General features: G+C 58.8%; 1 protein-coding gene and 1 long non-coding RNA gene across 6 annotated transcripts in view; one reads left to right on the top strand and one right to left on the bottom strand.

Moving 5' to 3' along the window:
- The window catches only part of GSE1 (Gse1 coiled-coil protein), a 400890-nt gene that overhangs the window by 282360 nt on the left and 99912 nt on the right, over window positions 1-18618 (top strand). The gene's annotated exons all lie outside the window — the stretch shown is intronic.
- On the bottom strand, window positions 13330-16837 carry LOC118543707 (uncharacterized). The gene is made up of 2 exons (XR_013444166.1): window positions 16357-16837; window positions 13330-15655 (listed from the first exon to the last, which is right to left on the bottom strand). It is a non-coding gene; the product is annotated as an uncharacterized LOC118543707 (long non-coding RNA).

The following is an 18618-nucleotide window of genomic DNA, read 5'->3' as shown; positions in this document are numbered from 1 at the left end:
AGCCGCGTGCCCTTCTGTTTGGCCGCCTCTGCTCCACCTGCCGTCCGAGATGTTTGTCCAGGCTGCCGTGTGTGCCCATAGTTTGCTCTGTTTGCTGCCTGATCTTCCTCTGTGGATTCAGCACAGGGGCGGACTGTTCTCTTGCCGATGGACAGGCGCTCGGGGCTGTGCTGGGAGTGAGGAGTCAGGTGCTGCGTTTCTCCCAGCCGATGTGTGCACAGCCCGCCCCTCTGCGCCGCACTGGCTGTGCTGGAAGCGGAGGGGAGTGAGATGTGGGCCGCGCCCCAGGGGCTCCCGCACTCAGACCACCCACCGAGACTGCCCTGGAGGCTTCTGGGGGCCACCCTCCGTCTTTGCCTCCTACAGCCTGGGGCCCCAGCAAGGTCACCTGGGGGACCTCTGTCCTGTCCGGGGGGCTTCCTTCTCCCTCCGCCTAGGCTGCCCTGAGTGGAATGATCATCTGGAAGCCCCAGGTCCATCCCTCCGTTAATGGGGAAGCTTTTCCAGGCCACGGAGGGGAAGCGGCAGAGGGCAAAGGTTGGCCTCCTTATCAGGGCTCCCTGGAGGGAAGAATGAAAAAACAAAGCCGCCCACAGTCCTCTGGGCTTGACGGTTTGCAGATAAGAGGAAGGCTGGCGGTGGTTAGGGACGACACTCTCAAAGCAGAAGTGGGTGGGCCCCTTGCTCATCTGGAGCTGCATGTGGTCCAGATCCCAGCCCCCAGGTCGGGGCCTTGAGGCAACAACAAATCAGCCCCTCGCCCAGGTTCCCTTGGGAACAGTATGTTCACCCCTACCCCAACTCTGCTTGGAGGTTGTGCCTGAAGGATCAGCTTTCTAGATGCCCTCAGATGTGGCCCTGGGCCTGGGCTTTGGGATTCCCAAATGCAAGATGCCGTGTGACAATGCAGACCCCAAGGGCCATGAAAGAGAGGTCCGGGGAGAACCTGGGGAGGACATCTACGGGAGAAGTGTCCCAAGGAGGGAGGCCTGGCTAACTGTGTGAGGCTTAGCGGGACGGGCCAGGTCACCAGCCAAGCTTCTGTGGGTTTGGCTAAAGGCCAGGAAGTTCTGAGTTCTCTGTGGGGCCTCACGGGCTTGTTTCCTCTAGGGAAGTGGACTGACACTCAGGTTTGGATCAGGGCTTCTTCGGAAAAGGAGAAGTAGGGCCATTCTTGGTTGTGTGCAGAGAGTGGAAGAGGCGGGGCCATTCGCAAACCCCGGGCCACACTGGGACGGGTCTCCAAGGCATCTGCCTCCTCAATCCCCTCCCTTGGTGTCAACTGCAGGCAGGGACCAACCTGTCTGTGACGGGGACATTAGCCATACGTCTCAGGTAGTGGAATGTGCGAGCCTCCCTGGGGGCCCAGAAGGTTCTGCACTTTCCAGGTCACAGGTCCTTCATCCACACTTCCTGCTGGGAGGAATCTGAGGTACAGAAAGGTCATGGGCCACAGGTGGCAGGTGGGTCAGAACATAGCCTCTGCAGCCCCTGGGCTCCTACCCCTGGGGGTGGGGCACTGCCTGGGCCGGAATGGCTGCCTTGCCTGTTCCCTGCATCCAGGACACGACCCCGAAGCGGCTGGGGAAGCAGGGCTTGAGTGGGAGGGTGGGGAGGGTGGGGGTCCGAGGAGAGGCAGGCAGAGCTGGGACTGCTCATTGGCCCCAACGGGGGAAGGCTCTAGAAACTCAACCCCTGGCATGGCCTGGGGCTGGCAAGGGACAAGGGACGGATTGCACTGTGCGTGGGACATGCTGCAGGGGTTTGGAGAAGGGAGAGGCAAAAGGTCTGAGACAGCGTGCCCAACAGGTGGGGCCAGGAAGGAAGTCCCCAAGGTCGGGAGGGAGGGGGGGATGAAAGGCAAGCAGCTCCAGGCAACGCTTGATCCAGAGGCAGATGACTGTCACAGGCCCTAAAATTGGGGCTTCGGGTTATCTGTGCGCTGCAGGGGTTCGTGTTCCTGCTGCTCCCCGCCCCCCGACAGCAGATAATCCAGGTCCGGCCGTTGTAAAGAGGAGCCGGTCTTGATTTTGATTTTCACAGGCGTCTGCTCGGGCAGGGGGGCAGGAAGAGGGTCAGACAGAGGAGCGAGGCTCCGCTCCCGGGAGCTCAGTGATTCTTGGCACAAAGTCAAACTTTAAAAAATTCAAAGGCTAAAGGAAGAGACACAGGGCCGCACAGCCAGACTGACTTGTGGTCACCCTTGCTGCCCAGGGCTGCCCAGGGCCTGAGCGCTCGGGCAGGGCTGCGGCCCGGGAGGCCTTCCAGCTCCAGCTCCCACGGAGCAGGGACCCGCACTCCACAGAAGTTTCCAGAGCCCCAGTCCCAGTCCAGGTTCTAGCCGAGCCCCTGTTCCGAGGCAGTGCCCCGGGTCGCTTTGTATCCATTTGCTGATTAGGGACCGAGACCCCACTGTGTGCCAGGCACCTTGCTAGGGACCCCTGAGCAGTGGTGAAGAAGCCTGGTGAAGTCCCAGAGAGAAAGACAAGATGACAAAACTGTTAGGTGTAAACTCAGGGATGAAGTGGTACCGAAACCTCCCAGAAGAGTGAGGGGATGGGGCAACGGAGGAGGCTGTGAAGCTCCTTTTGAGAGGGCAAAGTCTGAGAGCAGACCTGAACAGAGGGAGGGATGGAGGGAGCCTTGTGGATAGCTAGGGGAAGAGCGTCCCAGGCAGAGGGCACAGCCCGTGCAAAGACCCTGAGGCAGGAACGGGGTTGGGAGGCTGGTGCCGCTTGAATAGAGGGAAGGCAGAGGGCCAGGGAAGGCAGGGCCAGGGTCGTGTCCTCTAAGTCTTATAGGGACCATGGAACCCGAATCCTGGGCTTGAGGCTGATTCCTGTCTGGGCAGAATTTCCCAGTGGTCACCTGTCTGCCTCCCTGAATCGTGGCTGGAAGGGGACGAAAGAAGGCACGGCGGCCATTCTGAGCCATCGCCGGTCCACCCTGAAGCCGCCTGCGGTCACCTGGCTGGCCCATCAGCAATGGGTTTTTAATTATCTAAATATTGCCTTTGCCCTTTGCTTCCAGCCGGGACTGCTGTGCTCTGCAAAAGGCAAACAGCTTTCAGGGGCTCTACTCAGGGGTCCCTTGTCTGATTACAGTGCGTATAATCTGCTTGGTTTTATTGTTCCAAAACAATACAGCAACATGGCAGGGAGTTCAGAAAGTGGATGTGGCAGGAAGGGGGGCAGAGCTGCCTGCCATTGCTGGCAGGCACGCATCCCCTGGCACCCCCGGGCCCCTCCCCGGCTACATGTGTCCTTTGTTGTTGAACTGTGTGTGCACCTTGTGTGGGGGTAGCAGGCAGCGGGGAGGCTTGGCAGGGCCCTAGGGTCTCAGCTAAAGGCACCTTGAGGGAGCCGACCTAGGAAGCAGGCAGGTGGTTTGATCTGGGGCTCCGCCACCCTTCTGAGGCCCCAGCGAGGCGGAGGCGGAGGAGGAAAGAACAGATGTGGAGGTTTTCAGGGAAGAGGTCCTCCGCCAGGCAGAGCCAGCTTGTGGGAACGGGCTCTCCTCTGACACTGCCGTCCTCTGGGTGCAGGATTCAAGCCACCTTTTCCGCCTTCCCACAGCCAGCCTCCCTCCTGCCCACTCCCACCTGTGCTCCCCCAGCCCCCGCCCAGGCAGCCGACAGCCCGATCCAGGGGGGGCCTGAGGGCCTCCATGAGGCGGGCACCCCCAATGCCATGCTGCCCACGGGGCTGCCGCCCTCCTTCCCCCTTCTCCTTGCAGCCTTGCCCACTCCCGTAAGTGGCTTAATTAAGGAGCTGTGCAGTTTATTTATGTATGGACCTAGCCTAATTGGCGTGTTTGTCTTTCCTCATTATTCCCAGCTGGACAGAGCCGTTTGAACAACAAATGCAAAAAGGCTGGATTTCTCCAACACAGTGTCTATTTTTGAAAGCCTGCTCGGTGCCCCCGCTATTAGCCGCGTGCACATGTTTGCCGGCTCCAGCCGCATGCCCGTAAGCACTTAATTGTGGGTGCAGTTAGTCAAGGCGGGCGGCTCTCTGCAGATTTCAGGGGTGAGGGGACCTAATTACACCTGCAATTGAGTGCTTCAGCAGGGACAAAAGATGCCTGTTCAGCTAATTGCAGGCACCAAAATTGCCCCCACAGAAAGAATCCCTGGTAGATGCTTTGGGAGCCAAGGCCGCGAGTTGTAATAAAGAACGGATAACTCCAAATTATAGCGGTAGGGGGTGCTGGGTCGGGCCTGAAGGATTCGGCTTTTTGCAGCAACCATTACACCTCTGGGCTGTTTTTTCCACTGTACAGGCCGCTCTGCGGCTGGGTTTGTTTTATCATTAGCACCTGCCTTCACACAGAAATGTCACACAGAAGGGAAACATGGGGTTAATCACCTCCTCCGCCTGTCTGCTGGTGGAATGGAATGATTCACCAGGCTCACCTGGAACAGACTGTTTGCCGCCCCTTCACCCCCAAAGCTCTCAAGTCCAGCGTGGATGTTTAATGAGTCCACAGCCATCAATTGTGAGCCGGGCGTGGTTCTAGGGGAGGGGGAGTGAGCAGGCAGAGCCCTCGGGGAGCCCACATTCTGGGATGACGTTAGACCATGGCACTTCTCCGGTTCTGGCCTCCAGTTCCCCGCAGATCCCATCAGGCTTGTCTTTTTATTTCTTTATGCCAACAGCAGAACGACAGAGGTTTCTAGACTCACAGCCTCTGGTGTGACGGCAGACCTGCTTGTTTCGGCTGTTCTTTCCGCTGACTTGCAACCAGGAAGTGTGGATTTCTTTTGTGCCTGGTTGTCTTCAACTATATCCTGGCCATCATATTTGAAAAAAAAAAAAAGAGAGAGAAAGAAAAGAAACTGCGGGTATAATTTGGGAGCCTGAGTTGGATGAAGGTGCTTTCCTTTAGGAGGACTTGTATTTGTCCCTGGCAGATGCCCAGAGACACTCCTGCTTTGGAACGTCCTTACTCCAGGTCAGGGTTTGATGACCCCCCCGGGCAGCCCCAGTAGCCGCAGCCCAGCTACACTTCTGCACGAGGCCTAGCCAGCTTCCCCTTTACTCTTACCCTGAGTGGGTAGTTCTCTGGGGGCCTGCTTGTTATGGGGAGGATCTCCTAGTAGTGCTCCAACTTGTGCAGAGGCCCCAGGCTTTGCTTTCTGTCCCCTTGATCTTTAAGGCCGTAAAAACGGACGTTCAAACTTTGCAGGATTTGTAGATGCCCTCGGGGCCAACGTGGCCTCTGTGGCAGGTCAGCTCCGGGTTCCAGTTTCCCTGTCCCTCTGGCCTGGTGATGCCTTATCGTCTTGTCAGCAGTTTGGTGCTTTTAAGAAACTGGGGGGCTATTTTTATCCAGCTTCTTGGGTTGGTTTTATGGGTCATTATGAGAAACAGGAAGTCCAGGCCACTTCTCCAAGTTGGGTGGTTCAGGGAAGCCTTGCGGAGGGGGTGGGGACAGTGGACAGAGCACCAGAGGAGTGCCCAGAGTTGTGCTCAGCATGGAGCGTGGCAGGGAGTGGCAGGTGTCCACACTGGTCAGGGCAGGAACGGGCAGCCAAATCCAGTGTTCAGGAGGAGAGCGGCGGAGAGAGAGTCTGAAGACCGGTGGACCCCCAGGGGCCCCATGAGGACTGAGAGCAGCAAAAGGGCAGCTTGAGTGGGGGTCTACCGAGATTCAGCCAACAGGGATCCCTGGCCAGGGGCGTCCCCAGGGCTTTCCTGTGTGGGGCCCAGCCAGGGCTAGAACCTGGGCAGTTGGCAGAAGCTACAGAGCAGACCCATCTGGACACCTGGCTGCCCCTCAGGCACCATGTCTGACCACACCCCTGCTGCCCCTGCTCAGCTCTTGGGCTAAGTTAAAACCACTTCTGGAGTTTGGCTGGAGGGGGAGGGTCTCACCTGCCCAGAATGCCCCCCCCCCCCCACTGCCTTCTCTTCTCCTGGGCCACTGGCATGCACAGAGGGTCCATGGTCCCCTGTGTCCACAGAGTGGTCCCGAGACCCTGTTTCTTTATCACTTTGGATCAGGATGGCATCCCTGCCGTGCTGCTTGTCATTTGTGTGACCTTGAGCCTGACCCTTCACTTTTTAAGCTCCGTTCCCCCCTTTGTAAAGGGGGCAGCAGTTCTCATTCCCCGACACCGAGGAGGAGCTGAACATGTGGGCTAGATGAGTCAGTGGTAACAGTTGTGAAGTTTGGGGGACATGTTGGCGAGATGTATGCCTGGCTCTGGGGCCAGAGAAGGCCCCATAGAGGGTGCAGATCCCAGAAGGGGGTTGGCTCAGAGTTTCACCAGGGCAGGCCTCTGTCACCAGCTAGCTCCTCCGTGTTTGACCTCGGGGGTGCTGTAGGGGAGACAGCTCTGTGTGTGTTGGGTGTGTGCATGTTGGGATTTTCCAAGTCAGGGCTGGGATGTGGGGAGGGTGTGAACCCACACTAGATCAGCAGGCGAAGGAGGAGAAGCAAGTTGCACCGGGCAGCTTTCTCTTTGGAAACCCGTTCTGTTTCTTAAATGTCAGAGTGAGCAGATGGTGTGTCTGAGTTTTATTAATCATGGGCTCACGGAGCTGGAGGGCCTGGGGGATCATTTAGTCCATACGTCCTACCAAGGAGGAGACTGAAGGCCAGAGAAGGCCAGAGCCACCCTGCACCTGCCATGGGGGCTGAACTGTGCTGGGACCCAGATCTTCCCCATGCCCACATGCCACCCACTCTGCAGAACGAAACAGGTGTATGCTCCCCCCCACTCAGGAACAGCCATCCTACCTCCCAATTAAAAGCTGAAGCAGAGCTGATTCTGGGATAATCCACCCCCACAAACAACCGGAAATCCTGCCTTTGGGACACATGGGTCAGGACGGTGGTTGCCAACTGAGAATGTTCCGGCCTTGGTGCATCGTGCAGCGCCACACGAGCTGGTGTTTGCCAGGTGCTGGCAGGAGACATGGTCACGAAGCCTAGAGGGCCTAGCTGCCCGGTGCCTGATTTGTGGGGGTCCCTGCTGGACCCAGCTCTTTATCGCAATTCCTCTGAGCCACATAACTCCTCCCAACCCCAGCACTTGACTGAGACTGTCCCCCCCCCAACCCGTGGCAGCTGTTGAAACGGACTATAACACAGGGCACCCGGAAGTTCACCTCATCACATGATGTTATGAAATTGAAACCACCGTTTTGACCCAAGTGGGCAGAATAGCTCTTTTGTCCTGCCTTTCCCCAACACATCCTACAGCTCTTCTAGTTAGTCATGAGGTGGCTCCAACCAGGCCCATAGCTTGGTTCTGTGAAGATAGTAGAGGTAGGGCTAAATCATACTAGAGTGTAAATGACTGATAGCAGATACTTTTTTTTTTTTTTTCCCCCAGGGTAGGTTTTCCTTAGGTTGGAGAGAAAGAGGTCTGTGGAGGAAAGGGAGAAACATGGAGAGGCCCAAGGCACCAGGGTTGCCCACATAACCTGTTGGTCCATTCACCCCCTTGTTTCTGTATGACCACTCGATCACTGGATTCCTTCCTTTCTGATCCAGTTTCCTGAGTCACAAGCTTGTCCCCACTTTGGAACCATTGGTTCTAAGCAGCACCAGAGAATCAGAGGCAGATAGAAGACCCCATTCAACCCCTCCAATTTTTTATGCGGTAAAATTGGGGCCAAGAGAGGACAGTTGTTTGTCCAAGGCTGACAGCAGAACAAGGTCCGGAGCTCAGGCTGCTCATCATACTGGCTGGACCTCTTAGGCTACATCGATGGCTCTCGACTGGGGCAATTTTGTCCCTCTGCCCATCCCCCCTGGGAGAAATGGGTCCATTCTGGAGAGATTTTCACTGTCACAACTGGAGCGTGCTCCTGGCATCCGGTGAGTGGAGGCCAGGGATGCTGCAAACATCCCAGAGTGCACAGGGCTGCCCCCAGCAAAGAATTCTCCAGCCCCCTTAGTGTGCCCAGGGTGGGAGCCCCGTGCCACATCCGTGCTTCATAGACCCCCCGGCCAGAGGAGCTAGTCTATGGGACGATGTCTCTGCGGGGACATGGCAGGAATCCCGTGGGCTCAGGCATGAGCCACGGAGGGTGAATAAAGAACGGTCAGGCCACGTGGGGACAGCAGGGCAGGCGCAGAGGAAGGAGGTGGCCGGGCTGAACCAGGATTTCTTCACGAGGGAAAGGTAGAGCGAGATGACAGGGCCCTGAGGCGCCCCACTCTGACTCAGTTGTGCCGAAAGCCAGTGCCCAGTGTGAGGGGGAGAGCAGGCCCGAAGCTGCCTTTTAAGACTCACATCTTGTAGGCGGGAGGGCTACACAGACCTGAAGTGGTTAGGCCCAGGGGTAGACAGGGAGAGCTGCGTGTCATCCACAGACGAGTAATTCTGTCCCCACTGTCACTTCTTCCCCAGCAGGAGGCAGCGAACGGCTGCTCACAAATGCCTCTCTGCCTTGAACAGGCGTGTGCCTGGTCCCTGGGGTGCAGGCCCCGGTAGGGAGAAGAAAGCCTTCTCGGCTTGCCCCAGGCATCGGATCCAGACAGGGGCCGCAGTCGAATCTGCGGGGGGCAGGCCGCCAACGGGCTGTCTGTTGCTGGGTCCACAGAAGGTGCCCGTCGGGGTTCGCGCCGGCATGCTCCCTCCCCCAGAGACCCCCCTCGGTGCTTTTCGGCCCCGTTTGCCAGGCCCGTGTTGGCTCTGCACGAAGCAGAACGTTGACGACCAGAGCTGTCTTGGATTATGAATGGACTGCCTCCAGAAGTGGCCAGCCTGTCGCAGGCGTGTGAGGACAGGCAGGCGTGGGGGCGGCGGGGGGGCCTTTTCAAGGTTGAGCTGTGTGGCCCCGGCAGCCCCAGACACGGTCTCTGGCTGATTTCTCTGGCATCCATGCAGCCACAAGAAGGAAGCTCTTTGGCCATATTGCTGCGTACGGCTCATCAAGCCAGGATTTTAAAGAGTTCCCAAATCCTGAGCTTCAACCGCAGGCCCGAACTGGAGGTCAAGACACCCAGTTCTGTGTGTAGACTGCAGCGTGCGTGGTCCTTGCCCTTCCTGGCTTTTTTGTTTGTTTCGCTTCTCATTAAAAGGAATCTGAGCTCCAGCCTCTTTACCAGGTCCTGCTGGAGGCTGATACGGGGGGTTCCATAGAGAGCAGTTTAAAATGCAGGGTCTGGGTTCAAATCCAAGCTTTTCCTCTGACTGGCTGTGTGACCTCGGGCAAGTTGCTTTATTTCTCTGGACCTTAGTTTTCTTATCTGCAAAATGGAGATAATGATAGCCTTATTTTTGCCGTGGGGATGAAATAAGGTCATGCACTTAAAGCATCCAGCACAGTATGAGGTATTAAGTAAATGTCCGTGCAGGGGATCTGTAGGTCGTGTGTGCTAAGCTAACATGACCTGCTGTAACAAAGAGGCCCTGACGTCCCAGGGGCTCAGCACACTGGAAGTGACAGGTTACAACACTCGAAGGAGAAGCCACACAGTAGATCTTTCTCAACCACGTGCCCACATAATACACAGTTGGTGGGAGGCCACGTCAGACCCTCTGCTCTTAACAGCCTTTGGGGGGCTGATGGAGGTGCTGCGTCTCCTATCCATGCCACATCCGTGCTTCATAGACCCCCCGGCCAGAGGAGCTAGTCTATGGGACGATGTCTCTGTGGGGACACGGCAGGAATCCCGTGGGCTCAGGCATGAGCCCAGGTCATCCTGGGAGTGGACGTCTGGTGCCCAAACCCCAGCCAGCGAATGTGGGTCATCAGGAAGGAGAACAGAGGGTGGGCAGGCCACCAGAAAGCCTCCCCATCCCAGTGGGGTGTTGACTTCAGCTTCACAGAGGACGGGCGACCTGCACACACACTGGTGCCAGGGGCCCCAGACCCTTCGTCTTAATCCAGGCCCTTGCTGCTGACCTGAAGGAGAGACTGACCCCACTGGCCCGAGGCCCGCGGCGTCCAGCCTTGGGCAACAGCCAGGGCCTCCCTGGGTTGGCAGCAGGGAGGCATTTGCTTCTACAGGAGTGACAGGATGTATTAGTTTCCCGTAGCTGCTGTAACAAATTATTACAAACTGGGTGGCTTAAAACATCAGATACTTATTTTCTCCCAGTTCTGGAAGCCAGAGATCTCAACTCAAGGTGTCAGCAGGGTCACTGCACTCCCTCTGAGGGCTCTAGGGGAGGATCTTCCTGCCTCTTCCAGCTCCTGGGGGCTCCAGGTGCTCCTGGGGGCCGTGGTCCCATCCCATGTCTGCCTCCGTCCTCACACGGCCTCCTCCCTGTGTCTTTTCTGGTCTGCTCTTTTTATAAGGACACTTGTCATTGGATTTAGGGCCCACTGCGATAATCCAGGATGACCTCATCTCAAGATCCTTAACTTAATTACATCTGCACAGACTTGTTTTCCAAATAAGGTCACAATCACAGCTTCTGGGTGGACATATATTTTGGTGGGCCACCATTCAACCCACTACACTGGGGCAGGGGGAGGAGGCCCCAGGAGACCTGGCTGGACAATGCCCCCTCTCCCCCCAAGACAGGACCGTAAAGCCTGGGTGAGGTGCTTGCTGGAGCTGCTGGGTAATAGGAAAGCAAAGTCAAGCGCACCACGCAAAGATGGAAACCAGACCTGGGTTTGCAAATGTCACCGTGCCATGAGCCTGGAGAGAGGTTCCCCATTTCTCTTCCGACCTCTCAGACATGCTTATGTTGAGACTTGGAACATTCACACGAGGTCTGGTCACTTAAGGACTGGAGCTGAACAGAGGGAGAAAGCGGGTGTGTCTGCTCCCTGTGTGCCCTTGGGTGAGTGACTTCACCTCTTGGGGCCTCGGCGTCCTCAGGTAGGAAATGGGGTGATGGTCACTGTAGGTCTGCCTCCCAGGGTGGAGGCAGGTTCCAGATAAGATAACGCTCTTAGCAAAGCACACCACGCGGAGGCCTGGGTGTCCTGAGGCCCGGTCAATAGCCGTATTATCACTATTATCCAAAACACGGGAGTAATTACAGCTCTGTTTATGGAGTCCTTACTCTTTGCCAGGCACCGGGGCGGTTACACGCCCGTGTCTCCCTGGAATGCAGGAGCAATTTCATCCCATTTTCCAGGTAAGGAAACTGAGTCTCCAAATGGTGATGTCACGGCCTGAGGGCACTCAGTGGGTGGGGGCCCAGCTGAAACTTGAACTCTGATAGGTCCGACGCCAGCCTGGACTCTGGAACCAGCTCAGATCGCAGCTCCGCCACTTACCACCGACTGTGTGTCCGTGGGCGAGGTCCTTGACCTCTCTGTGCCTCATCTAGAAAATGAAACTCTTCGTGGTGACCTTGAACAGCATTGTCATGAGGATCCAATGAATTCCCTGTGAAAAGTGCTTAGAACAGCAACTGGCGCAGACTGAGTGCTCAGGAAACATCAGCTGGCACGATTATCCTAAAGAGGGAAGCGGAGGGGGCAGACCCAAAGGGGCATTTCGGGTTAACCACACTCCCAGCATGCCCTCTGCCCCCTCTCCTGGGATCCCTGGGGGCGGGGCCCCACCGGATCCTGCCGTGGTGGCCCGGCGGCAGCCGGGCCTGGCCTTGGGGGGCCAGCAGGGTGGCAGTGTGCGTGCGGAGGCGGCGGGCCCTGCGGCTGCGACCCCCCCCCCCGGCCCCCCGCGCTGCACTCTCCAGACCCGGGCTGCAGCCGCGGTCCTCAGCACGTGCGGGGAGGCTATTTTTACTGCGTTCAGCTGCCGCTCTTGGCCGGCTAGGCTGTCTCCGTGCTGTGGCACCCACAGCCCCGCTAGGGGGAGTCTCGGGCCCCTCCATTTTGAAGGAGCAGCAGGGGGAGGGGGCCCTGTAGCGTCAGAGTGGGTGTCTCGTGGGCTCCACGCAGCTTCCAGGGAGGCAGCTGGCCCCCAGCTTGCTTTCCTGTTGAGAGATGAAGCGATTTTCTTTTCTTTCCACCCTGCCCAGGACGTGGCCCAGAGCTGCCCTCTGACCCTGGTTCGGTTTGCAGTGTGGACAGGGGTCTCTCAAGGAGGTGGGGGGAGGGCGACTTGGCGCTGCGGTGGCCCAGACTTTAAGAAGGGGCACTGGAGGCTCAGCCTGCCCCATTTCCTGCCTCTTTTCTAGAAATGTCCTCCTCCCCCTCCTCCCAGAGGTGAGCTGACCGAGAGGGGGAGGGTTATGGCCGTGACCAGCCTCTGAGAGAGAAGAGGGGGTGGAGAGAGACATCCTGTCCTTGCACAGAATCCCGTTGAGGTGACATTCCCAGGAGAGTGCTGCCCTTCTCACCTGGGCCAGGTGTGGCCCAGGCTGGCTGTCCCTGTCGCGCCCCCCCCCCAGCCAGGCCATCACCACCCTCTGAGTGGGGTGGCTCCCCTGGGAATGAATGGCCATAGTGAGGAGTTCCAAAGACGCCAGCCAAGCCACAAGGGCCAGTGGGAAAGGGAAAATCCTTCCAGCTCCTCGTTCAGCCACATTATGGCAAACAACCGAGCCATTCAGTGGAGAGTCAGCCCGCTAAGCAGGCTGCTTGGCACGGCGGGGGTGGCTTTCTATTTTTCAGCTGTTTTGGCTTCAGGTCAGGAGCTGTGGTGCAGCCGTGCTCCCTCATAGTGGGTCTCCTCCTTTCCTCCCTTCCAAATGTCCCTGTCACCAGGAAATGTCACCAGCCTACTCTGAGCCACCCAGACCCAGGGCCAAAGGACCCTTAGGTATCAGAATCTTGCTGCCCACCTTCTTCCCTGAGGCAGTGGCCAAAAGCAATTAGGGGCTGGGCCGGAGCATTTTGAGATAATTCAATGCAGGCATTCAAATGCTTATAGGGAGAGACGTTTGCCGTTGACAGGGAAGCAGGGAGGCTGCTGCTGGCCCACCAGTGTGGGGCCTCCTTACCCCCCTTGCTGCTCACCCCCCACCTGCAGGCTAGGCGGGGAGCTCTCCCAGGCTCTGCCTCGCCTCTCCCGCCATATATCGGTCCTGATGGGTCCCCGGAGTGGCTGTCTCCAGGGGTTCTTGCACAGAAGCCAGGCCACCCGGAGCTGGAGACCGGAGACCCCTTTTGCCGTTCCCTGGAGCTGGGAGCATTCTCCACAGGTGGCTCTCAAAAGGCAAGCTCCTTGTTGGCATCATCTTCCCCATTTTAGCAGGGGAAGGGGGGCACCCAGCAGATTGGGGGACCATCCCTCCCTCTGTACCCTGCCTGTGATTGGCCCATAATTACAGGTTTATTGCCTGTATAGCTATTGTGTAATGACATGTTTGCAAATTAATTTTTATGGCTCCTGCCATTAGCATATACAGTAGAGTAAGGTTTAGTATTAATTACCACTGTTGTTCGTGTAATCCGGAGAATTAAAAACCAATAAAAGAATGACGACAGAAACTGATAGTTTAGGGTCTTTTAAAAATAGTTTATTTTTCCCCCAAAGTAGGATCAGAGATCTTCACAGCTTATGAGGGACTTGGGAGGGAGGAGTGGGCGGCAGCTCACCCGGGCCCTCCCCTACTTGCCCTGGTGCCCCCCACTCCCAGAGGGGCGCAGATTATCAAGCGTGCGGGTGATAAGCGGGTGATAAATGGGTGGGAGCCGAAAGCTGGGGTCCGAGCCGCGGCCGAGCCGAGCGGGGGAGGGGGGGCGGGCAGGTGTTGGACCCGGACCCCGACCCGGCCGCGCCGGGGCGATTGTCTCCCTGGCCAGGCCGCCGGCGGCGGCGAGCGCAGGGGGAGGCGCGGGGAGCGCGGAGCGCGCCGCCACGCAGCCCCGGAAACAAAGGGCCGCCGCCGCCGAGGGCCTGGCGCGACCTCCGGGGTCAGCGCGGGGCGGAGCGGCCAGATGCCGGCGGCGGGCGCCGGCGGCCTCGCGCGGCCCGTGTCCTCCAGGTCAGCAGCCCCGGCGCTCTCCCGGGTGACCGTGCGCGCTCGGCCGCCGGCGGGGAGAGGCGCCGGGCGGGGCGCAGCGGGGGCCGGGGGATTAGAAGATGCTCCTCGCACCCCCGGCAGCCCAGCCGGCAGAGAAGGCGGCCGCCTGCCTGCGGCACCCACCCAGCCGTTGGTGGCGGCGGGGAGGAGCGCCACCTCTCCCTCGGCTCCGAGCGCTCCGCCCAGCCCGTTTAAGAGTCTTCTGGCGGGCGGGGGTGGGGGGGAGTGGGCGTCGGTGGCACAGAGGGGTCAGGAGGCACGGTTGGTGCCCCCACCTCCTCCAGTTTGCCCTCCGGAGCTCTCCTCTAGAGTATCATATTCCGGGAGTTCAATTGTCATCTGAAGCCGCCGCGTTTAGCAGGGACCCCGGGGCTGCCGCTGGGGACCCCTGATTTACGCAGTGGCTGGAAAGCGTTGGCAGGAACCCAAGCTTGGCGTGACCGCGGTGCCCCGCCCTGCGTACCTGCGGGCTCAGGTCTGTTCCTCAAACCAGGATGGTTATATAGGGGGTCAAAAGGTGACCCCTTAGTGTCAGAAAGTCGCGATTCCGGCTCGCTGTGCCACCAAGGGGCCCTTCAGAAGGTAAAAGGGCTTGAAAATAAATTGTCACATCAAGAGGCAGCTTTGCAGCGTGTGTTTAAGAGTGTGTGGGGGCGTGGGGAAATGGAGCCTGTCTCTTTAAAATCGCTGGGCTGGACAATGAGCGCACAGGATGTGGTTTGGCGGCAGGGTTTTTTCCCCTTCGATTTGGGGAATTATCACATGGGGCCTTCTTGAGCTAGTGTGAAAGAGAGGCGGCGTGGGGAGGAGAGATACAGACTCCACACTCCCTCACACACACTCTGTGCAGTTGATCGTTCTCTTAAACCAAATTAGCCAGGGCTCTGGTTACTATGGTGCAGCCGGGGCTTGCAGAATCCCAGTAATAGCATTTATTAGGTCTATTTGCCTGGAAGCATGCCTTCCCGGATCTGATAATGCACCAGTGCGGGGAGAGTGTGGAAGATGGTATCAAGCATTTGATTACACTTGCAACAGGGATTTTTAAGGGTGGGGTGCGGGGTGCAAGGAAGAGAAAGGAGAGAAAGAAGCTGCTCGCCTTAGGAGCTCACCCGGGCTGGGCGGCGTGTGCGTTTCCGCAGTCCCGCGTGGGTTCACAAAAGGCTGGCCAGAGCCCCCGGGGCACGGTTTGGGGATCCTCCTCCTAGGCCCGGGCGGCGGGTGAACTCCGGCTCCCGCAGCTGTCAGCCGTGGGTGGGGAGGGCGGGCGAGCGGCCAGAGCGCGGAGTTGGGCAGCCGAGGGGGGCCCGGCGGCGCCCGCAGCCGCCCACTGTTTGCAAACGGCCCCGCTTTGGGGCAGAGCGGAGCGCCCCGCTGCCAGCTACAGCACCCTCCCCGCGTTTGGAGAGGGGAGCCCAGCTCTCTGCGCCCGGATCCCAGTCCGCACGGATCTGCTGCCCAGCTCGGCGGCCGCGCGGGGAGAAGCTCGCAAGTGAAACTATTATTATCGCTCTGCAAAGCATGGAGCTCTTGGAAGATGCCGCGTAGAGACGGAAGGAGCCGCGGCCGCCTGCAGCCGCCCGCCGCTGCGCCCCTACCCTTTCGCTTTCATTAGGGGAGACAAATCTGCTGTCAGGCAGCCAGCTTTCCAATTTACCGATAATGATTCTTGCATGAAAATTGATCGAGGGGCTCTCCACCGCCGTGCGCTCTCGCCTCCCCGCTCTCCTCCTGCTCCTTGTGCCGGGGCGCCTGAGCCCCCGCGAGTGCTTTCTCCTCCTTACCCCCCCTTGCTCTCTGAGTCAGTGGTGGGACGCCGGCCCGGGGAGATAACCAAAAAAAAAAAAAAGAAAGAAAGAAAGAAAGAAAGAAAGAAAGAAAGAAAGAAAAAGGTGGGGGGGGTGTTGGTGGCGAGAGGGGGGAGGGGAGCCGGCTCTTCGGCCTGCTTTCTCCTGCCCGAGACTTGTTTGCAATCGCTGCCTCTTTTATTTACGAGAAGAAATCTCCCCCTCGGTACTTCTTGGCTGTTTGGGTATTAATTTTCTCCTCTCCCCTCTCCCGCTCGCCCCCTCCTCCTCTCCCCCACCCCGCCCCTCCTCACCCAGTAGCTAAGGGGAAACGAAAACAAAGCCGATTTCTCCTTGGCAACAAGAGATACCCCCTCCCGCCGCCCCCCCTTCCTTTTTCCTTCTGGTTCTGAACGTGAAACCCTGTTGGAAACAGGTCCCTTGACCCTCGCCCTTGACATTCAAATGGCTGAATGGAGGAGAGATTGCTACTCGCACGTCTTGGGGCTGCTTCCCCCCCTCCCTCTCTCTCTCCTTTTTTTCTTTCAAATGAGTAATCCCTGAAGATCTTAACCCCCCAATTTCATCACCCTCACCTCCCCCCTTTATTTTTCTCGCGCTCCTCTCCGCTCTCCCGCCTGCTTCCCTCCGCCGTGCGCCCCCCTCCTTTTTTTATTTGCATCTCAAGTCCAAAAGGCAGAAAATACACACGCGGCGGCGAAGACACCGGGCAGCCGTGGAGGCTCCGGCCCGTCCTCGGTCGTCAGTCACCCCATTGTGGATCTGCCCGGGCCGAGGTGGCCGAAACTGCCCGGGCGCTGGCCCGAGAGAGAGCCCTTTCATCATCTTAGGGAGGGAAAGAAAGAAAAAAGACATTTTTCTCCGTCGCTCTCGGGATCGCTCTTCTGTCTTTATTTTATTGTTTTGGACATTTTTGAGCGCCTTGGCTCGGACGGCGCTTTTTGTCTCATTGCTGGGTTTAAAAAAAAAGATTTTTTTTTTCCCTTCTTCATCCCTCTCTGGCCACTATGGAATTCTAATCTGAATCATGTTTGGATTGAAGCCGCCTCTGTATTACTTACCAGGTAAGCGAGCTGTGCGCCTCCCCGGGTCCCGCGCGGCGCCGGCGCGTCCCGGACCCCCACCCCACCCGACCCCCCCAGACCCGCAGCCCGAGTCCGGGGCGGCGGGGTCGGCAGAGCCCCCAGCGGGCGGGCGCGAGCGGCCCGGCCGCTCCCGCTGCGATCCAGCGGGCGGTGTGTGCTCTACGTGCGGCGGGGAGCGCCCACCCGGCCCGCCGCCCCCACCGCGCCGCCGCCGGGGGTTGCGCGTCTCGCTCCTTTTGTCTGCCCCGAGCCGGCTCCGCCGCGGCGGCGCAGCGAGCGGCCGGGGCCCGCTGCCTTCCAAGGTGAATTAAGCACCGGCTGTGAAGTTACTTTGCTGCAGGCCGCCCCGATCGGGTGGCATGCGCCCCCCTCCCGCCCCCAGCCTGGGGCTTATTTTCCCCTGCCTCCAGCCGGCCCCTTGCGCCGTCTCTGCGCGAGCGTGGCGCGCCTGCCCCCCGCCCCCCTTCCTGCCCGGGTTTCCCTGGAAGGTTTTGTTCCTGCCGAGGTCGGAGGAGGGGGCCGGGGGAAGCTCCGGAGGGTGGTTGGCGTGGCTTCCTGTTTCCCTAACCTTCCTGCGCGCTGACAGCAGCCTGCCGTGTAACTTTCTGTTTCGGGGCAAGTCGTGCTTGTAACCCAGAGTGGAGGCCGGGGAGGGGTGACAGCCGGAGGTTAGGGGAGCCCCTCTTGAGTTCACCTTATTTGGACTTTGAAACCTGAGAGATAATGACATGTAGGCTGAGGGGAAGCTGGGAAGCCAGAGGTTCCTGGCGAAGGAGGTAGGAGCCTCGGTGATCCCTGGGGCCCTCCCGGCTGCCTCCTTGGCACCCCCTTCCAGTGCCCCTGGGGTCGGGAGTAACTGACTAGGCCTGCCCTCGGTGGGCCCCTGACGCCCAGGTCAGGAAGGCAGGGCAGCCTGTGACCACTGGTAGTAGGAACGAGCTGTTGTTCTCTTCCCTTCTTTCCTTTGAGAGTTTCATCTGCCCTGGGAGTCCACACAGTTCCAAGTTCGGGGGGGGGGGGGTCCATGGATCTGGGGGAGGGGAGATGTGGGGGGCTGTAGGGAGGAGGGGAAGTTCCTGGGCTCATACTGGGGCTTCTAAAATTCTGCAGAAGGGGCTGCGGGTGGAGGGTAATTTCTGCCCTGTTTTGCTGGGGAAAGGTGCAGGTGGCTGAGTGTTGGGTTTGGGCTTTTTTCACTGTACGTTCAGAAGAAGCCCCTGTCACTTTGGCTTCAGCTCCCACAGAAGCCCCGGAGCCGGGGGGGGGGGGGGGGGGGGGGGGGGGGGGGGGGGGAACGGCCTGGACAGGACCCAGCTCTGCTGGATCTGGTGCTTGCCGCCCTGAACCGGGACAAGGGGAGGAGGTCGTCCGAGAGTCCCAACAGACAAAAAAAAAAAAAAGTAGGAGAGGCTGATGGGTTCAGGGTGTAATCTGTACAGTTACTCTGAGTTTCTCTGTGGCTGTTTTAGGTCCCCAGCCCGTCCCAGAAACTGACAAGGGCTGCATTTCATGCTTGCTGTCTCCACTGCTTTGGTAGGAAGAGTTATTTTTCAGGGTCTGCACTTGATTCTTGGTCTCTTTGCCCTTCATTGGCTGAAATGCAAATCCAGCACTTCCCCTCCGTCGGACACTGCCCTTAAAGGATCTGAACCAAATTAGAACCAGGAACCCCCAGTTTGCAAAAGGGGTGCGTTCTAACACAGGGCTGCTGGCGGCGGGGGGCGGGGAGCCATCTCCCCCGTAGGAAGGTAGCAGAGAGCTGGCAGATGCAGGGGGGCTCCTGGAACCCCAGCTGTAGCTGAGCATTCCCGCTGAAGCTGCTCTTCTGTGGGCTTCCCCCCTGCACCCGGAGCTGCAAGAAAGCAGG

The sequence above is a fragment of the Halichoerus grypus genome, chromosome 15 (genome assembly GCF_964656455.1).
Source record: "Halichoerus grypus chromosome 15, mHalGry1.hap1.1, whole genome shotgun sequence".
NCBI lineage: Eukaryota > Metazoa > Chordata > Mammalia > Carnivora > Phocidae > Halichoerus > Halichoerus grypus.
The sequence above is the reverse complement of the archived record's forward strand: the minus strand, read 5'-3'. Positions and strand labels throughout refer to the sequence as shown.